At 42.3% G+C, this 21,916-nt stretch overlaps 1 long non-coding RNA gene across 2 annotated transcripts in view; it reads right to left on the bottom strand.

Moving 5' to 3' along the window:
* Nucleotides 1–19,587: 19,587 nt before the first annotated feature.
* Nucleotides 19,588–21,916, bottom strand: part of LOC115514012 — a 43,964-nt gene continuing 41,635 nt past the window's right edge. For both annotated transcript variants that reach the window (XR_004343629.1, XR_003968861.2), the window contains one exon: nucleotides 19,588–19,772. This is a non-coding gene — a long non-coding RNA (uncharacterized LOC115514012). The remainder of the gene's footprint in view (nucleotides 19,773–21,916) is intronic.

Here is a 21,916-nt window from a genome sequence, read left to right as displayed (position 1 = left end):
CTGGTGGTTCATATGTTTTACGGTCTACCTATTTTTAGTCAGAACTTTTGTCAAATTTCTGAGGGAAACCTGAAGGGGTGTAGGTAGGGTCTATTACACTCTTAAGAGGAACCTTACTCCCTAGGGGGTTTGCTGTGGTCAGCCGCTCCCAGCATCGTTCCAAAATATGTGTTTTTCCCTCACCCAGGGACCTCGCATCCTAATCTGTCCCCCTCTGCCTACTGAGTCCTATCTTTTCCTATCATATAAGGATTGGGGCATTCTTAACCGATTCCTGGGTGTTTTATACCTATCCTGAAAGGTTTTTTTATGTTTGTTTATTTATTTATTTTTGTGAGAGAGGGAGAAAAAGCGCACTCGAGAGTGAGCAGGGAAGGGGCAGAAAGAGAGAGAGAGAGAAAGTCTTGAGCAGTCTCCGTGCTATCAGTACAGAGCCCAATGCATTGTTCGATCTCATGACCATGAGATCAAGAGTTGGATGCGCAACCAACTGAGCCATCCAGACGCCCCTACTCTGAAAGCTTTGTAATGATACTGTTGATGGTCACCTAACAGCACTCGTGGTCAAGATGTCGCCAGCACCATGGGCTTACTGTAAATTCTTTTGCCTGGTTTGTTCAACCTGATGCTTGTATTCCAGAGAAGGAGTGCTTTTAACTCTCATGACTTAATGACAGTAACCCAAGAAATTCCACTCCCATACCATTCCCAGAGCTGGAAATCTAAGCCAGTTGTTAACATGGGACATTTCTTATCCATCGGCTCTAGAAGTGATCCTTAAAATCTTTTGCTCAAGTGCCCATTAAAAGCATGATTAGGAACCCTGTAACCCTTTGTATGTTTTTACACTGACATAATTCTATGGAATCATTCAGTATATACTATTTTATGTCTGCCATCTTTCACTCAACATAGTGTCTTTGAGATTCATCCATTTTGTTGTCCGTATCAGTAATTCATTCCTTTGTCATTGCTGAGCAATATTCATTGCATAAGTACACCACAGTTTGCCCATTATCTTCTTGCGAGAAGTTTCCAGTGTTTTGGATTAGGAAGCAAATTTCTCTAAGCATTCTCATACAAGTCTGTTGTGATGATTTTCACATTAATTTTTTTCTTGGATATAGTTCTAAGATTTGCTGGAATTGCTGAGTCATGGGGTACATGTATACATGTACGGTTAATTTTATAATAAACTGCCACACAATTTTACAAATTGGTTGTACCATTTTAGACTCTCACCGTCAGTGTATGAGAGTGATATGTGGCTACTCCACATCCCCACCACCACTTGGTATTGTTAGTCCTTTTAATTTTAGGTGTTCTAGTGGTATGAAGTGATCTCATTTAACTGCATTTCCCTCGTGGCTACTGCTGCTGATTTCCCTTTAATGAACTTATTTGCCATTCGTACGTTACTTTCTGGTGAAATGTCTCTTCAAGTTTTTGCTCATTTTTAAAGACAGAGATTGTAAGATGGTATATTTAGCCTAAATACACCGCAATTCCATTAAATGTTTATAGACCAACGACTTAAATTAAAGGCAAAGATTGTTAGATTGAATAAAAATATAATGCTCTAATGCTTATGTATCAGAGCACACAAAAATGGAAAGTAAAAACTTGGGAAAAGATATCTATAAACACTAACCAAAAAAAGCTGATTTCAGAAAAAGGAAAAAAATATTACTAGAGATAAAGAGTGGCATTTTCTATTGAAGAAACAGTCCATGTACCAAGATGACACAATATTAAATCTGTGTGCACCTAATAACATAGCCTCAAACACAAATAAAACAAAAGCCAAGAGAACCAAAATAAGAATTGAGTCCTTTTGACCTAGATGATCATAAAAATCAAACATTAAATATTGTGGGATACAGAAAAAACTATATTTAGAGGGAAATTATTAGTCTTAAATGCATAATTAGGAAAGAAGAAAAGCTGAACACCAATGATCTAAGTATCCACCACAGCGATCTTGGAGTAAAGAACAGCAAAGTAAAACCAAAGAGAGGAGAAGGAAGAAAATAATAAAGATAGGAGCAGAAATTAGTGACATTGCAAAGGAATGCACAATAGAGACTATTAATAAAGGTAATTGTTTCCTAAAAAGAAAATAATATTGGTAAGTTCTTTTTAAAAATTTTGTTTATTTATTTGGGGGGGGGGGACGGAAAGAGAGGGAGGGAGAGAATCCCAAGCAGGCTCCATGCTGTCAGCACAGAGCCCGACGTGGGGCTCGACCCCATGAACCGTGCGATCATGACCTGAGCCAAAATCAAGAGTCAGACGCTTAACTGACTGAGCCACCCAGGAGCCCCAATATGGGTAAGTTCTTAATGAGACTGATCAATATAAACAGAAAAGACACAAATCACTGATACTGGATTTGGGAAAAAGGGGTATTGTCTCAGAACATGCAAACATCACACAAACATAACATGAGAACATTATCTTAACTGATTCCTTTGCTATTGTGAAGTGGTTATGCTACACAAATAGAGGTCAATTTTGGCAATTTTTTGTAGTAAAATAATTAATTGGCATTTTTGTTGCTAATATGATTTTTTTTTTTTTTTTTTTTTTTTTTAGTTTGGAGTGATCCAGCTCTACAATGTTTGAAAATCCCTTTGCACACTAACCAAGTTGAATCTTTGCACATACAAAGCAGAAGACCAGACACTGGCCCCCAGGTCATTCCAGACAATGAGCAGGTCTCCTGTAGGCCCAGTTGGCTCCTTTCTCTTTTTTTTTTTTTTAAATTTTTTTTCAACGTTTATTTATTTTTGGGACAGAGAGAGACAGAGCATGAACGGGGGAGGGGCAGAGAGAGGGAGACACAGAATCGGAAACAGGCTCCAGGCTCTGAGCCATCAGCCCAGAGCCCGACGCGGGGCTCGAACTCCCGGACCGCGAGATCGTGACCTGGCTGAAGTCGGACGCTTAACCGACTGCGCCACCCAGGCGCCCCTGCTTTCTCTTGAATTTTAATTTGGAAATTTCCTTAGTCGTATGTGCATATAAGATCATGTCCTATGTGTATTTATACCTTGCACATACCAGAATGAGTAGAATTTTGCCCAGTAGAGGCAGGGGCAGGAAATAGCATGTAGGGACGAGCAGCCTATCTGGCTGCAGAATAGAACATTTGGGAGAGCTCTAAGAGGAGAAGCTGGCGGGACAGATAGGCTTCTCCTGATTGTGAAAGATCTTGAGACAGACATCTTCCTGTAGGTGCTTGGGACTCATCAAAGATTTCCAAACATGAGAGTGACATAAACAAATTTGTATTTCAGAAAGCATGCAAGCTCATTCTTAGAACCTCTCAAACAAATGAATAAAGGTGTCATATTTCCTTTCCTGGGTTGTAACATGCGGGTGAAGCCCTCAAAATATTTCTGACAGATTAATTGATTGATGGGCTCTCTTTTATAAGTAAACAAGCCAACTTGCTCTATACAAAGTGCTGTGAAACACACAGGTATGTTCTTTTCCTGTAGGAGCTTAAATATAATCCGGAAATAATATTTATACACATAGTACAGAAAGAAAAGTGGACCAGGAGTAAAAGGGCGTGAATTCTAGGCACATCTCCATTTTAGCTGTTTATAAAATAAATATTGAGTAAACATCAACGATACATCAGATATTTGCTAAATTTTTATATACTGATGGACAAAATAGTCACGGGCTTTGTTCTCATGGAACTTACGTGTCCAGTGAGGGATAAAGATATCAAACAGTCACAAAAATTTATTCAACAGATGTTTTGAGTATCTAATATTTGCCAGCCACTTCTCTAAAGGCTTGAGATAATGATGAAGAAGCAGACAGAGATTTGTGACCAAACAAGGTGTTTACATGTTAGTGGGAGGAGACAGAAAATAAATTCTAGACATAAAATAAGTAATGTATGCTTCTTGTTAGAAGCTGATAGGTATTATGGAAAAAGAAATTAAAAAATCAAGTAAGGGTTTTTAGCAATGGAGGGGATACAGAGAGGAGTTGGGATGGGTTGACATTTTAAACAGGACAGAGTGGCTTCATTGGCAAGAGTATGTATACGCAAAGACTTAAAAGAGTTTGGGGAATTAACTATGCAGACATCCAGGGGAAATGTATTTCAGGTGGAGCAAACAGCCGATGTAAAGATCCTATGCAGCGATTCTGGAATGTTCCAGGAATAGCAACAAGGCCAGGTCATCTGAAACAGGGTAGGCAAAGGCGGGAAAGGTATAGGAAAGCTGGTGCAGATATTCTAGGATCTTGTGGATCACTGTAAGGACTTTGGCTCTTTTACTGAGAGAAATGGGGAGCCATTACCTGAGTTTGAGCCCAGTTGACTTTCATTTCATGGCGGGGAAATATCTAACAATGATTCCTTGTGGGGGGGTAGGAGAGGAGGCTTGTGTGATGATGAAAGTAGATTGGAAAACACTGACTTCAGGAGGGAGTAGCTGAGATATCACCAAGCTGGAGGTTAGGAAATTGCAACGGAAATCAGCTGTCATTAACTCTCTGTGTGAACTTGGACCACTCACCTCCCCTTTCTAGGTTTCAGGCTTTTTTCCAATCGGAAAATGAACGTTAGACTGAATGACATTTTAGGTTTTCTCCAGCTCTAATATTATGCGTAGAATTGGGGGGGGGGGGCTCCATTGAGATATAAGTGCCTAGTTATAGAACCTATGGTAATTTATCAAGGATTTGGACACACCAAACCTCATGTTTCAATAAGAGAAAGGGCTAACATCAAGATGCTTAAAGTCTGTCTCTAGTCACCTTCCACTCATCTAGTCTCTGAGCCATCCCCAAAGCTAGAGTTCTAGAAATACTGCTCTAGTTTGCTGCAGAAGATTCCTGGATACGTTATTGGAGCTAAGGGTACAAGGTAGTTTTGTTAATAAGATGTTCATCAAATTCTATGTCCACAGTTGCACTGCTTCCTAATTTTCACATGATTTCTGGACACTAAGGTCCCTTTACAACCTCTCTGGTTGTCACTTCACAGAGAACCACGTACATGGTGTGATGAAGGAAAATGGGAATTAACAGAATAGAGTACCAGATTAGAAACAAAGAGCCTGTATTTTTATGGCATTTGTAAGTGACTTCAACTAGGCACCCTTGTACATCTAGTTCCTACTGTTTATCCCAGACCTGGGGCAATTGCACTAAGAAAACCTTGGATAGTTTATTCTGTGCCCATTAGGGTCTAGATTTTCTTTCTAGTCTTCCAACTATGTTTAGAAGTGTCTCAACAGCAGAGGGGCACCTGGGTGGCACAGTCAGTTGGGCGTCCGACTTCAGCTCAGGTCATGATCTCGCAGTTCGTGAGTTCAAGCCCCGTGTCAGCTCCGTGTCAGCTCTGTGCTGACAGCTCAGAGCCTGGAGCCTGCTTCTGATTCTGTGTCTCCCTCTCTCTGTGCTCCTCCCCCACTCACACTCTGTCTCTCTGTCTCTCAAAAATAAAGATAAAAAAATTAAAAAAAAAGAAGTTTCTCAACAGCAGAGAATGAATCTTCTAACACATAGGACTAGCGCTCATTTCAGTATCCTGTGCATAGCAGAATCTCGGTATAAAAGTTCGTTGACTTTGTTGATGATCATATGGATTTAAGAGGGAAACGTAAAACTCAAAGCCATAAATCTTTGAGTTTTTATTTTTGGGTGGTCTGTACCGATGTAATTATAGGCCAGTGCATTTATCTCCTTTCCCTTCTGCCATTTAATCACCTGGTGGTGTTTCCAGATAAGAAATGCAAATGGAATTTGTCACCTAGCTGGAGCATGTACAGCTCATGCATCACAGGGTACTGATACCCAAGGAATTGTTTTGTGCAATGAATTCAGCCATTAACAGATCAGTGACGATGGTGAAGAAGTGAATTGCAGGGACTTCTTGAATGTTGTCAACATTTGGAGGCAATTAGAAGAGGGAGCCCTGCTTAGCGACCCATGGCTAAATATTTAGAATTTAAGCGTGCACTGGGAAGATAATTCAACCTCCGGTTAATCCAAAGAATCTTGGAGTTACTGGCAGTGAGGAAAACCCCAGACTCTACTTGAAACTATCCTTAGCAGTGAAGGAGTTAACTGAGTGTGTCAGCTTTATCTGGTGCCCAATGGACTCGTTGCTTGCTGATTAAAGCCTCTGGTAAATGATTGTTAGAGACCTGTCATTGGTAGCTGTTGCTAGTTGCCGTGTTTCAAAAGCTTGTTGATTCCTCTGCAAGGTGGTGCAGCATTCTCTAGTCCTTTATTCATTTCTGATCTATTCGGGTCTGCCTGCAAAAGATCTATCAGATCAAGGAACATGAATGGTGAAGATAGCAGCACCATCTATGACACAGTCCAAAAAGAAAGGATGTATGACGTTCCAGAAACGCCAGAAGAAAACGAAGTCCCTCTTTATGATAACATCCATGAAGGCCTGAGGTCAGAAGATGATGCATATGCCACTGAGCTGGAAAACCATGATTTTGACTCTGTGTCAGTTGATGTTGCTGAGGGTGAGGAGAACAGCTTGACCTCTTCCCAACCAGAAGCAGGAGACTACCTCCTGCCAGGTGACATATGTCCTGAGTCCCAGGATCTTCAACAGGGTGAGCCACCAGTCTCCAGTGAAGACTGGAACAACTCAATGGAAAAATCACTCTCACCAGCCCAAGACCAGGAAGAATTACACTCACCAGCCCAGGACCGGGAAGAAGTACCCTCACCAGCCCAGGACCGGGAAGAAGTACCCTCACCAGCCCAGGACTGGGAAGAAGTACCCTCACCAGCCCAGGACTGGGAAGAAGTACCCTCACCAGCCCAGGAACCCCAGGAGGATGGAGGCATGATGGAGAAAGGCCTGCCCTCTCCAACCTTCCCCACCCAGCAGAGTAGGGCCTTCTTTGCCAGCAAGGATTCCTCCACCTGCCATTCTGCTGCTGATGGTTTGGAAGAAAGTGAATCAACTTCCACAGACCCTGAGATTATCCTCTTTGTTAAGGTAAGTGCTGTCTCTGGTACGCACTTCTGCATGTGTAGATGGTGTCTTCTTTTTCTGAGTGTCCAGGGAAAGATGCATGATGTCATGGTCCTTGGGCCTCCAGACATATTCAAGAGTATGGCTGGTTAAATGAGTCATTCCAGGGGCACGTGGATGGCTCAGGCGGTTAAGCATCTGACTTCGGCTCAGGTCATGATCTCGCCATTTGTGAGTTCAAGCCCCGCGTCGGGCTCTCTGCTGACAGCTGGGAGCCTGGAGCCTCCTTCAAATTCTGTGTCTCCCTCTCTCTCTGCCCCTCCCCTGCCTGAGCCCTATCTCTATCTCTCTCTCAAAAATAAATAATAAACATTAAAAAAAAACAAAAAAAGAAAAAGAAAAGATGATTTATATTTTTATTTGTTTAAGAAAATTAAGTTTCAACAATATATCAAAGGCATTTATTTTGATATCTGTCAAATACATGGTATAAAAATATGCACACATATATGTGCATATAGTAATGTCACAATGACTGTCAAAATTTAGTTCTAGAATGTTGTTTCTGTTCGTGTAATTTTGAAAATGTGACTGCTGTGTTCCCCCAATCAAAAAGTAAAATCAGGGGCGCCTGGGTGGCTCAGTCAGTTAAGCGTCTTCAGCTCAAGTCATGATCTCACGGTCCATGGGTTCGAGCCCCGCATCAGGCTCTGTGCTGACAGCTCAGAACCTAGAGCCTGCTTTGGATTCTTTGTCTTCATCTCTCTCTGCCGTCCCCTGCTCACCCTCTGTCTCTGTCTCTCTCTCAATAAATAAATAAATATTGAAAAAAATTAAATAAAAAATAAACAAGTCATTCCAGAGTTCACGCGGGACTGCTCAAAAGTATAAGTATTGGAAAGTGCATTTAAATTGTGTGTCTGATCATTGACTTTTATATACCATGGGCAAACTATTTTTTTAAAAGTTCACTTACAAGTGAGCAGAAAATGCAGTTCAAATCCTTACCTTTGTGACAGACGTTAAGTACATTTTCTCGTCTGGTTAAATTTCCTTTGTCAACTTGATTTTCAAAAACGAAACCAAGGCTGGTGAGAGGAAGTCAAATCAACAGTCAGGTGCTGGGCTTTCCTTCTTAGCATTTCTAAGGTCACAGATACTTCACATATATGGTCAATAAAGGTAACCTCTGTCATTGAGTTTGCCCTTTTGACACCAATATAACTAAACTATCTGATGAAGTAAAATGATTTCAGTGGTGTAGTAGTAAGACACTAACAGCCAGTGTTAATGTTTAATGCTTATGATATATAAACTGAGAACTTTGGAAATCTTTGTTTTAGACTGATATTATAATAAATAGTCTATTTATTACACACAGACCATTTACAGTAAAGACTATTACGATTTATCAGAACATACAAAAGCATTCTGGGCTAGACAAATCATCTTTATTAATCAAGAAAGCAGAACATTTTCCCCCAACGTCCACTCCCTGATAATATTCATATTTACACTTTTCTTAGTATGAGGACCACATATTAGCAAATGCTATTTCTGGCTAATAAAATGAACCCACAAAACTCCCAGGTCATGCTTATTTCTCCCCTTTGTGGTTTCCAATTACTCCTCCAATAAAATTCATTTTATTTACTAATTTCATATATTATTATTTTTTTTTACTTTGTACTTTTCCCTAGTTGTTTTGTGTGCACATTGTATTTCCTTTCTTCTACCATACAGTCTTTAAAAAGCACCTAGAAGAGTGTTTGGCTTCTACTTAGGTACCCATCAAAACTTGCCTGGTGTTATGCTGAGCATTTGGGGGAAAAGGGGTATGAAGACAGGGAGGGACTTTGCTGTCAAGAAATCAGCAACGTGGTGCGGAAGATAGACTTGCACATGGTTAATTTCAGTGAAATAGATGAGTTAACTGAGTGCTGTGGGTACGGGGGATGGAGTGCTCAAGAGTGCAGGAAGGAGTCAGGAGGGGTCCCACCAAGGAGGTGACCTTTAAGCAGGTGCATTCAAGCAGTCTTCCAGTTTCCATATCCACCATTAAGTTAGTTTCAAAACAAGAAAAGGAGGGGCGCCTGGGTGGCGCAGTCGGTTAAGCGTCCGACTTCAGCCAGGTCACGATCTCGCGGTCCGTGGGTTCGAGCCCCGCGTCAGGCTCTGGGCTGATGGCTCGGAGCCTGGAGCCTGTTTCCGATTCTGTGTCTCCCTCTCTCTGTGGCCCTCCCCCGTTCATGCTCTGTCTCTCTCTGTCCCAAAAATAAATAAACGTTGAAAAAAAAAAAAATTCAAAACAAGAAAAGGAAAGGAAAGGAAAAAGGAAAGGAAAGAAAAAAGAAAAGACCACAAAACCCCACTCCTAGTGAGGACTAGGTATATTTTTCTCAGGACAGAAGCATCCATGCACCTTTATGCAACAGACAAGGTGGATCGTCATCATCATTACGGGCACATGAAGACACTTGTAAATTTGGCAAAGTGTTGATTTCACTAGAAATTAGCCTGCCACTGGCGTTGAACCAAACAGAAGCAGGAGGAAACAGAACTATTGGAATCTCCAGCTGGCATTAGCAACAGGAAAAACTGTTTGATAGTAACGTGTGGTCTTGTGTTATTTAAGATCTGTAGTTCCCGAAAGCAAATATTGGAGTTCACTCTTTCAGTTTACATTCCTCTTAAAATAATTGTTCACTCAGAGACCTCAGCTCCTATGTGTGAACTTTTTTTTCACGAAATTCAGCAGTGCTAAGAAGAGTGGCAGTCATAATCCCTGCTTCCCAATTCCCTACCCATCCCCATGGCAGTTTTTTATTCAATGTTGAATGGGAATTATAAGTGAAAGTGGGGGGTACAGGGGCTTCTCTGCTTGCACGGAAGAGGAGGGTACAAGGGTAACCTGCTTAGGCTCCTTCCTCCTCCCAGCTCCGGGGTAAGAGCCACACTCCATTTGACAGCTCTAGGGGAGAATCCTTCCTTGCCCGTTCCAGCCTCTGGTGGCTCCTGGCATCCCCTCTGATGGCTTGTACCTGCATTGTTCCACTCTCCGCTCCATATCACATGGCCTTCTTTCCTGTAACTGCCTCTATTTTCTCCTCCGTTCTCTTGTAAAGACCTGTCAATGGAGTTAGGGCCCTTCCTAATCGAGGATGATCTCGTCTCAGGATCCTTAATTTAATTATATCCACAAAGACCCTTTTTTCCAAATAAGGTAGCAGGTACAGGTTCTGGTTGGACCCACCTTTGGGGAGGAGGCACTCTTCCACCCGCTACAGCCCCTACAGGGTAGGAATTGGTTGAGTTGAAGCATGGGAACATGGACAGCCATTCCTGGGATCCGTATTTCCACCAAACGCAAGGGGTTCTGTGAGAAGTCGTGGACGGGTTGTACCTTCCCGTTGGTTCCCAGCCATTCATGAGAATGCCTGACATGTTCTTAACATCATCCTGAGGCTGGGCAGAAGGCCAGTATGTGAGCACTTAATTTGATTTGTTGAGCTCTGAAGGAACATTAAATCAAAGGACTTGAGGATTCCCACAGCTGTCAGTGTTAAACATTACAAGGAGCAGCCTGTGGCAACCGTGTCACCGTAGCTAATGCAATGTGTCCTCCCTCCTGGGCCTGCCATTGTGTTTCTGCAGCTATACAATTGACCTAACACTGTCTTCTCAACAGACGTAGAGGCCAAAACCAAACACGTTAACCAGGAGAAGGTGAGTCGTGTCAACACTGGGGGAGAGAACACCAACTGACCAGGAGGGGGCTACCAATCAGAATATTGCGGGAGGGGCACAGGGTTGGACAAGTGGGTGACAGATCCTTTTCTGAGCTCCCATTTTCTGAAGAGTAATTTATCAGACTGTCAGGTTCTTGAGGAAAGGACCACATTTTACTTACCTCTGAAGCACAGTGTCCTGCGGGCTTCTGGGATTGTCATCAGGGCTCCATAAATATTGGTCAGAGTAATGGGAACTGTCAAGTATGGTTCAGCCATCTACTGGAGTAAAGACCATCCCTTGGAACAGAATTGTACGTTAGATACTTCTCCGCTTTAAGCCCTGCCCCTTGCCAACAAGATCAAGTCCACCCTTGAGCGTCACCAAGGCCTTGACCTCGCTCCTAACAATCTAACAGCCTCTCTGGTCCTCCTCCCATCACATCCTGCGTCATTCAGGATGTCCCAAGAATACCGAGCTCCCCACAAATTGGACATGTTCAACCTCACCTGGCTTTGCCCGTGCTGACTCCTCTGTCTATAGCATTTCCTCCCCTCTGTCACCTTGTCACCTTGTCCTCATCTTTCTGGACTCAAATTCCCCGTGAAGCCATTTCTAAAACTCCAGGTTGTTCTATGTGATACTGCCTCTGTCCTTGTCTCCATCTTACCATGGGTCCCCTAATATTACAATCACCTGGGTAAGGCTGTTCCTCACTGGTCTGTAAGCACCATAGGGAAAGCACTTTGGACCACATCGTATTCACCTCTGTATGTCCGCCCACCATTAGCCCAGAGCCTGGCCCGTAGTTGGGGTGGGGGGGGGGTGCTCATAAATATTTGTCAAATGGATTAAAACTGAGCCGGTTATGGGAAGGGCAATTAAGTTCTTTTTTTTAAAGGAAAACTTACTAGTGTATTCTGGGAAATTTGGTCAGCATTAAAGCAAAGACCCTAGGTTCCTGTTTCCATTGATGTTTGACTTTGAGTTGGGGATGGGTGGACGGCGAGTCCTGACGAAAAGCCAGCTGATACAGGGGGAAGAGGCAAAGGGGAAACTCATTTTACTGAACGTGTACTTTGAACTGTGCTAGGTTGCCTGCTCTACTGATATTATTTCTGTAATAAGACTTAGGAGCTAAGCCCCAACTGGATTCTGATACTGACTAGCTGTGCACCTTTGGGGAAGTCACATGCACTCTCTAGGCTTTAGATTTCTCCCCATAAAAAAAAAAAACAAAAAATAAAAAACAGGTGTATGAGATGAGCTCGAAAGCACCCACTGGTTCTAACCTGCTGTGCATGGAACTTCATTCGACCCTGTAGTAACCTTGTCTCAATCCCACGGGCACCCTCTCTCTTTCACATTGTAAACTTGTTTTATTGTCATGCTCTGAAGTATATATTGAATATACTCTTAGGCAGTCCTGTGATTTTTAAAACAGGGGAAGGAGGAAATGATGAGTAACAAAGAGAGATATTCACACGTAGAACAGGATTCTGACTCAAATCATACTGAATAACAGCAGGTTTTAGAACGCGACGGACTTTTCTCCCCCTTTGAATAGGTTTATTATCTGCATGATTCAAAATTTGAAAGGTACAAAAGATAGAGTCTCTGCTCCATCATACCCCCCTCAGATGCCCCATTTCCTTTTCTGAAGCAATATATTCTAAAAATTTCATGTATAGGCTTCCTGAGACATTTTGTGCATATTCCAGCCTGTATGGGTACATATTTGAAATTCTCTCCTTTTCTGCCTTTTATTTAACACTTATGATATTACTGTATACCTTATGGTGCACCTTGCCTCTTTGGAACAAATTTTCTTGGGATATAATTTGCATACATCTAGCAATTTTCAGTGTAAGCTTCAATAAGTTTTGACAAATGTATACAATCGTGTAACAACCACCACGATCATGATGTAAAATACTTCCATCACCCCAAAAAGCTCCCCACTGTTCGTTTGCTGTGAGTCTCCTTCCAGCCGCCCTCTGACTCCTGGAAACAACTGATCCTCTTTCTATCACTATAGTTTTGCCTTTTAAAAACTGTCACACAAGTGGAATTAAAGTCTGTGTCACCTTTTGTGTGCGGTTTCTTTCACTTCACATTATGCTTTTGAATTCATCCATGTTAGTATATATATCAGCAGTTCATTCCTTTTTATTACTAAGTAGTATTGCATTGTATGAATATACCACAATTTGTTCATGCATTCAACAGTTGATGGATACTTGGGCTCTTTCTCAGTTTGGGGCTATTATAATAAAGCGACTATAAACATGCACAAAGAAGCTTTTCTATTGATTCTGTTTTCATTTCTCTTGGGCAAATATTTAGGAGTGGAATTATTGTGTCATATGGTCAGTGGATATTTAACCTTATAATAAAGCTTGCAAATTATTTTCAAAGTGACTTACTATATTTTGTATGAGACTTCGAGTTGCTTTCTTTCCAGCACTTGGTATTTTCAATCGTTTAAGTTTTAGGTGCACTGGTAAAGTATAATGCTATTTCCTTGCAGCTTTAAAGTACATTTTTAAGATTTTAATCCGAATATAGTTAACATAAAATGTTCTATCAGTTTCAGATGTGTAACATAGTGATTCAACAATTCTGTACATCACCCAGTGCTCATTGCGCCAAGGGCACTCCTTAATCCCCATCACCTATTTCACCCATCCCTCCACTTCCTTCCCCTCCGGTAAGCATCAGTTTGTTCTCTCTAGTTAAGAGTGTGTTTCTTGGTTTGCCTCTCTCTTTTTTTCTTTGTTCATTTGTTTTGTTTCTTAAATTCCACACGTGAGTGAGGTCAAATGGTACTTGTCTTTCCCTGACCAACTTATTTCACTTATCATTATACTCTCTAGCCCCATCCATGCTATTGCAAATGGCAAGACCTCATTCTTTTTTTATGACTGAATAATATTCCATTGTGTGTGTATGTGTATGTATGTATATGTGCGTGTGTGTGTGTGTGTGTGTGTGTGTGTATACATAGACACGGCATCTCTTCATCCGTTCATCAACTGACAGACACTTGTTCTGCGTCCACAATTTGGCATGTATCTCGTTGGATTAGTCTTTTTGTATTTTGGGTAATGTGATTACTGGATCACAAACTAGTTCTATTTTTAACTTTTTTTTCTTTTATTTTCTTTTCAAAAATGTTTATTTTGAGAGAAAGAGCATGTGCGTGAGTGAGGGGAGGGGCAGAATCCCATGTAGAATGCACTCTGTTAGCACAAAGTTGGATGTGGGGCTCCATCCCAAGAAATAAAAGATCACAACCTGAGCCAAAATCAAGAGTCAGATGCTTAACCGACTGAGTCACCTAGGTGCCCCTATTTTTAAAGAATTTTGGGGCGCCTGGGTGGCGCAGTCGGTTAAGCGTCCGACTTCAGCCAGGTCACGATCTCGCGGTCCGTGAGTTCGAGCCCCGCGTCAGGCTCTGGGCTGATGGCTCAGAGCCTGGAGCCTGTTTCCGATTCTGTGTCTCCCTCTCTCTCTGCCCCTCCCCCGTTCATGCTCTGTCTCTCTCTGTCCCAAAAATAAATAAACGTTGAAAAAAAAAATTTAAAAAAAAAATAGAATTTTAAGGAATGGTTAAGGACTTTTTGAGGAATCTCCATACTGTTTTCCACAAGGGCTACACCAGTTTGCATTCCCACCAACAGTGCACAAGAGTTCCCTTTTCTTCACATCCTCGCCAACACTCGTTGTTTCTTGCATTTTTGGTTTTAGCTATCCTGATGGATGTGAGGTTAATATCTCATTGTAGTTTTAATTTGCATTTCCCCGATGATGAGTGATGTTGAGTTATTATTATTTTAGTATGGTATCTTCTTATACTGAATTTTAAGAGTTCTTTATAGATTCACAATACAATTTCTTAGATTAGTGTTTTGCAAATAGTTTACAAGTCTGTGGCTTGACTTTTCATTTCCATAATAGTGTCTTTGGAACACAGAAGTCTTTGACCTTGAGAAAGTCCATTTTTCCTTTTTTTTTCTTCTATGGTTTATGCTTTCTGTGTCCTTCCTAAGACATGATTATCTAACCCAAGGTCATGAAGATTTTCTCCTCTATTTTCACATCATCTGTAAAAAAGGATATCTTTATTCCTTCCTTTCCAATCTGTATTCTTTCTTTTATTCCTTCCTTCCCTCTCTCTTTTTTCTTCCCCCCCCCCCCCCCCCCCCCCGGTAGGATGGGGTCTTACAACACTGGCCAGGACCTCTAGGACATTGTTGAACAGAAGCCATGAGAGCAGACATCATTGCTTTGTTCCCATTCTTAGAAGGAAAATATTCAATCTTTCATCGTTAAGGATGATATTAGCTGTATGCCTTTCACAGATGTCTTATGTTCCTTTCTATTCCTAGTTTTTTTTTTTCTGAGAGTTTTTAAATTATGAATGCGTGCTGAATTTTTCCAGTTATGAGGTTATCATCTGGTTTTCTGTTAATGTGAAATAAATTCATTGATTTTCAGGTGTTAAGCGAACCTTACACATCTGGGATCAACTTCACTTAGTCACGATTTATTATTGTTATAGATTGCTAGATTCGATTTATTACAATTTTGTTGAAGTTTTTGCATCTGGATTCATGAAGAATCTTAGTTTGTAGTATTCTTTTAATTTCTTGGTCTGGTGTTGTTATCAGGGTAATGCAGGCCTCACAGAGTGAGTTGAGAATGTGTTTCCTCTTCCTCTGTTTTCTGAAAGACCTTTTGTAGAATTGTACTATTTCTTCTTTGATAGCTTGGTAGAAGTTGCCAGTGGAGGCATCTTCACTTGACGTTTCTTGGTGGGGAGGTTTCCACCCCCCCACCTTGAAAATTCAGTGTATTTAATAGATATAAGGAAATCCAGGGATATATTTCTTTGTAGATCGATTTGGTAATTCCCATCCCTCAAATTATTTGTTGATTTAATCTAAGTGTTGAATTTACTGCCAATTCTCTCCTTATATTCATGTTTTATTTTACCTTCTTAAACATATGGAGTCTATTCTCAATGATAATTTTAATGTCCTTGTATACTTATGGGTTTCCTTTTATTGATTGGCTTTTTCTTTAATTATGAGTTATGTTTTTGTAGTTATTTGCATCGTCTGATAATATATTTTGGCTGCCAGACAGTGAATTTTATGTTGTTTGATACTGGATTTTGTTGTGTTCCTTTAAGTAATGTTTTACCTCATTCTGAAATGCAGTTAAGTTACTTGGAATGAATTTGATCCTTTTGAAGCTTACTTGTACTCTTTGCGAGGGTGGGTCCAGAAAATCCTACCCTCAGAATGGTTTAAAGCCAATTTGGTTCTACTATGGAAGGAATACCCTTTTGAGGACTCAAGCTACTGCATACAAGGAGGTCTTTCCACTCTGACTGCTGGGAACCAAACTATTACCAGTCTTATGTGAGATCCTGGAATTGTTTTTCCTACTCACTTCCAGTTCTTTCCTCACACTTGGTAGTTCCTCTCTCTTGCTGTCTCACTCTAGCTCCATCCACTCTGGTATTTAGATCTGTGAATTCTAGCTGCTCTGACCTTTCCAAACCCCAAACTCGGTTATCTCCTCAACTAAGAGAGACCATCAGGCTCCATTTGGGTTCTGTGCTGCCCCTCCCCAATGTCTAAAGACCAACACTTCATATAGTTGGTCTGCTTTACTAGTTGTTTAAAGTAATGTTCTGGTAATTAAGTATAAATCTGGGTCTTTATACTCCATTCTGGCCAGAGGTGGAGGTTGTCCCGATCAACTTTAAGATTCCCACCTCTTTTGAGTTGCTTCTCCTTTCTTTCCAAACACTGGAAAGGATTCAAGTTCGAATCACAGCCTGGAATGTAGTCAGAAACGTCAACTGGACTAACATCTAATGATAATGACATTAAAGTGATTTTGTGGGAGACAACCATAGCAAATATTTTGGCTTTCAGGCCAAGGTTGCTCGCTAAACTTCCTTCTTTTCCCTTCTCTTTGAAGAGTATGTTGTTGCTTGCAAAGTCTTTATTTTGTACCTCAATGTTCTCAGCAGTGAAGAGACAGGAAAGCCGATGCCACAGCTAATCATTCACCAACACAAGCCAGAATGCAGCGCCACATTCTCATCTTTTTACCTCTCACCATTCAGACCTGGTGATTCTATGAGTTCCTTTGGAAAATCCCAGGAGGAGGGAGCTTTACTACTCCCAAGAGAGAATCCTGTTTTCAAGCTACCTTCCAGTACCCAGGCCCCAAGTGTCCAGGATGAATTTGTGTACATAAAAAAATGCATTAACTGGCAGCTCTATTCTCAGATGATACTCCCTCAAAAATATGAGATGACCTCCCCTGTCAGGGGGGCCTGAAACCAAGTGTTTTGTGCAAGACAAAGATCTTGTGAAGACAAAGATTAGAAATCTGGGCTTTAAGCCACGCGTCACTTTTATGCTTTATGGCAGAGCGTTCCACGTCCCTTCATGAGCCTGTGGGTCAACAGAAGTGACAGGCCTGTCACAAGCCATCAGCCTCCCATTTTTACCAGGGCTTCGTGCACAGCAGTAACATGGCAACAGCCAAAATAAATAAGAGAATGCATTGTTTGGGAAACCACTAACGTTCTGCGGTTTCGACGATAGCAACTGCGTAGCAAATATGTGGGGTGGTGATGGGTAACTGACATGAGTGCCTCTTGTTGACTGCACTGTAACTGCATGCTTTTTCCTTCCACAGGAATATTCTTGCCCTGTTCTTCTATGGGGCAAGAAAGGAAGGAACTTGGTAGATAGCCTTTTTATATTTATACCGACCCTCTACAAATTGGGTCAGTTATTCTGGAGCTGTACTATTTGGAACGATAGTCTTTAGCCCTATGTTGCTGTTTATTTGTTTATTTTTAAAGTTTCTTTATTTTGAGAGAGACAGAGAGAACACAAGTTGGGGAGGGGCAGAGAGAGAGAGAGAGGGAGAGAGAGAATCCCAAGCAGTCTCTGTGTCATCAGTGCAGAGCTCGACATGGGGATCGAACCCACAAAACCATGAGATCATGACCTGAGCTGAAGTCAAGCGCCGGGCACTCATACGTATGTGGCTGTTTAAATTTAAATTAATTTAAATTAAAAAAAATACTGAAAATTCAGTTCCTCAGTCATAATAGCCACATTGCACGTGCTCAACAGCTACATGGGGCTAAGTACATGGAAAGTGCAAATATGGAATATTATTGGTGAAGTTTCTATAGGGCAGTGTTATTGTAGGGCGAGATGGGTTAAGATCTGGCATGAAAATCAATCAGCTGTGTGGTCACAGGTCCCTCTCTGAGCCTTTATTCCTTCGTCTGAAAATAAGAGGTTGGGCTTCATAGTGAGACAGAGGAGTGGTCAGGCCCACAAAATAAAGAAATCACCAGTGAAAAGTATTCACATTCATAAGCAGTACCTGTGCTTATGGAAATCAATTGGTTTGAAATGGCAACTGTTTACGCAAAGTTCTTCAACTAATAATCAGCTCGTGTAAATGTCAGTAAAGCTGTCAATATCCATTGGCCATGCCCAGGCTCCCCTCAGGTCTCTCTGTGGCAAGGGTTCTCCACCGAAGCATAACTCTGAGGATCCAAGAGGCTGCCCCTTCAGCCACTAGAGCCAAATGTAGTATTAATCCTGAGACCCACACACACAGACCAGGATCCTTCTCCTTATTCACAATAACTTGGCAAGTTAAAGGAGGCAAGGTCAGCTGGGCTAAGGGAAGGGGTTGTTTACCAAGAAAATGTGAGGGTGAAGGTTGGACAATTCTCTTGTGAACGTGATTCTTATTCTATAATAAAAAATTTAATAGCTGTGAGAATGAGCTCAGGTTAATTGCCCGTACCTTTGTAGGCATCCCTTTCATCCATTTCAAATCGAAGGTCAATTAATCTTTATAGAGCGTGTACTCTGTACTTCACGTGCTGATACTGTGAGAGACAGAAAAGCAGTCTCCGATGGGATTATTTCTGTGAGACTGTGACCCGCTGGCTCAGCAAGAAGGATTGACATTATAAGGCATTTAGAAATTGATACAAGACAGTTTCTCGAACATACGATGCATAGTACCCAATACGCACGAAAGGCATTCGGAGATGAAGGAGACTGGATTTATCTGGGAAGGCTTCACGTAGGAAGCAGGTCTTAAACTTTGAAGGAAATGCGGGCACTGGGGTGGCAGGGAGGAATCAGGGAGGAGATTCCAGGCCTCAGCAATGCATTGTCCTTGTTAATCCTATGTCATGTTAGGAGGCAGTTCATCAGAGTGTTTTATAGCAGAAACCATGGAACTAGACTATGTGAGTCAAATCCTGGTCCCGACATCTACTGGCGACGCTAACGTAATTCAATTCCATCCAATTCGAATGACGTTTAGTGAGTGTCTCCTCTGTGCCTGTCTTAGGGCCGGATGTCGGGGGTCCAGTGGTGAACGCCTCAGGCACAGTCCCCGCTGTCATGGCGTTAACGAGAACAGTCTATCACTTCGTTGGTTCTTTTAAGAGAACGATACCCTAGGAAATGCAGAGGAACCTGCGAAGCCTTGCCCCGTCCTTGCCATCTCGGGACACAGCACGTCAGGCCAAAACCAACCCGGATTATGGTTGGCCCGTGCCTTGTAATGATGCTGGGAAGCGCGTTGACCAGGATCTGCTGATGAGGTGATTCTGGTTTGCTCAAGCTCTCAGTGGTTTCATAGCTTGAGATGAGGACGTAATAGAACTTCCCAGCCTCACTTTCTGGGTGGGTTCCTGTTCATGTCTTCTTGCGATCTCATCAAACACTCCTAAGACTTCCTATGAATTACAAACCCCTCTATGAGCAAGAAGGGTTTCTGCTGCTTGTTACAGGAACCACAACAATGGCTTTAAAAGCAGGGTTTTATTTTTCATGTGTGGTGAGAGTCCTGGAGCCTGGCTGTTGGGGTGAGGTCAGCCGACTCCACGATGAGGTCGAGAGCAGCCCTCCTCACTTCTCAGTCACATGGGAGGCCACACTGTAGAACAGGGATTGAGTCCACCTTCTTCAAGGTAAAGAGGGCCCCCGAGCACCTGGAAAAGTAGGATATGTTAAGGAAGTTTGAAGGGAAGTGCTCTTGGGGAGGGAACAAACCATGCCTGCCATCTCCCCTCAATTGCCTTTCTTTCCCTTGTTGCTGGGACTTTTCGTTCTAATGAGCATCTCATTAGTGTAAGAGGGACGATGACCCTGCTTCACTTCCTCGCTCCCGCTGCAGGCAGAGTGGCAACATGGAAGGACCGTGGGCTTCTGTGTCCAACCTTGGTGATAGTCCCAACGAGGCCATTTATAAACCAGTTGAACTAGGGCAAACGTCGTAAGTTCTTGGGCCTCATTTTCCATCAATGCCCATCTCACAGACTTGCTCAGAGGATTAAACCATGGTTATCTGACTCAATGCCTGGCATGTGGCAGGAGCTTGCTCAAGTGTCCCGGCAAGTTGGATTTATTACCACCCTCTCTGAGAAGGAGCCACATCGCTGCTACTCAATTCCTCAGGCTAATTTCACATTAAGAAGGAGGCAGGATTCCCTCCAGTCTGAACTGGCTCTGCTTAGAACAATAACATCATACCATCCGAATTAACTTAAACACAAAAATAAACTAAAACAATATGAATAACACAAATATGTATCTGCTTTAAACCCTCACATGGAGCTCAAATTGCTGATCGATGGATGGTGTGGCCTTGTTCGTGAAATAGCTAAGACAGGCTACACGCTTCTGTAATAATCTCTCCAGGATGGGGGGGAGCAAGCCGATCACTGTCCACGACAGTACTTGTATTGGTAAGCAGGCTTAGTGGCAGACAAGAGAATCCACGCTAAGAGTTTAAGAAGAGAGGGATTTATTACACAGTGTTAGGGAATTCACAGATTTTTCTGGGTTGGCCAGGAGCCAGGGTTAAGTGCCATGCCTCCAGGGACGAAACAGCCTGGAGAAACACCGAACCATATCTTGGGACGGTTCTGGAGGAAAGCCCGCTGTTGCTGCTTTCCGCTGCTGGCCTCTGTGACACTAGGACTAGGCTTTAAACCTTCCACCAGACCTGCAACCCGGAAAACCCAATGCCTCTGCCACAGTGCTCGCCATCAGATCTCATATACCGTGCACCCTGCTGCTACACGAGGTTCATTTCTGCCAGTCAGTTCCCACACATAGCACATTTGCTTGGGGGAAACCAGACATCTAGATTCTTACTGCGGGGAGTCTAAGAAGCGTAATATTTTTTGGTCGTATAGTAGAGGGCAGTCATGCCAGCCATGGAAAGGTTTGAGTAAGCAATATCTGGCACAGAGCACAAGTTCACCTCCAAGTCCCCTCCCACTCAGACTCAGTGGCTCCCTGCAGATTGTGCCCATGGAACTTCGCACATGTTCCAGATATCGCCCCGATTATGTTTAGTCATCATTATTTGTTCCTACAAAGGTCTTCCTTGTTCAATCGAGTCATGGAGTGGTGGGGAACACATGGAATTTCGAGTTAGAATTGCGTGCAAATATCAGATTTGCTATTTACTAACTCTTTAGCTTCGAAGGAAATCGACTGACATCCCTGAACACTAATATCTCTATTTGGAGGATATGGTGTGATCCCCACCACAGAGGCTAGTCACGGAGAGCACAGAGTGAAGTGCCTAACTGAATCACGGATACATGACATGAGCTCAAGAGATGGAAAGATTTTCTACATTTTCTAATCATGAAGAACAGAAATCGTTTTACTTCACTTCAAATTTATGTCTCCAGGTAATTTATATTTGGTATCTGCTATATGCCAGGAGTTCTGTGAGGTACTAAGATTATACCAATGAACAGGAATCTCACAAACACTCACCATAGGTGGGAAGAGGGACACCGTGCAAGGTGACAATGTGTGGTGAAGGAGGGGTTGATCTTTCAGGAGGAGGGAGGAAGCCCAGGAAGATTTCACAACTCAACACGTGAGTTGGATTCTAAAGGTCGTGTGGGAACCCAGGTAGAGCAGGGGAGAGGAAGGCAATCTGATAGCAGTAACAATAATCTGAGGGTATTTGGAATGAGCAAGTGGTTCACAGACTATGTTTCAGGAAGCACTAGATGACACTGAAAATCAAGGTTAGGGCCCTACTGTGAAAGGTTTTGTGTGCTAAACTAGGGAAGTTGGATTTTACCTTGTAGTGAATGGGGTATCGTGA

Source organism: Lynx canadensis, chromosome B2 (assembly GCF_007474595.2).
Source record: "Lynx canadensis isolate LIC74 chromosome B2, mLynCan4.pri.v2, whole genome shotgun sequence".
Taxonomy (NCBI): domain Eukaryota; kingdom Metazoa; phylum Chordata; class Mammalia; order Carnivora; family Felidae; genus Lynx; species Lynx canadensis.
Note: the sequence above shows the minus strand (reverse complement) of the source record. Positions and strands in the feature narration are given on the sequence as shown.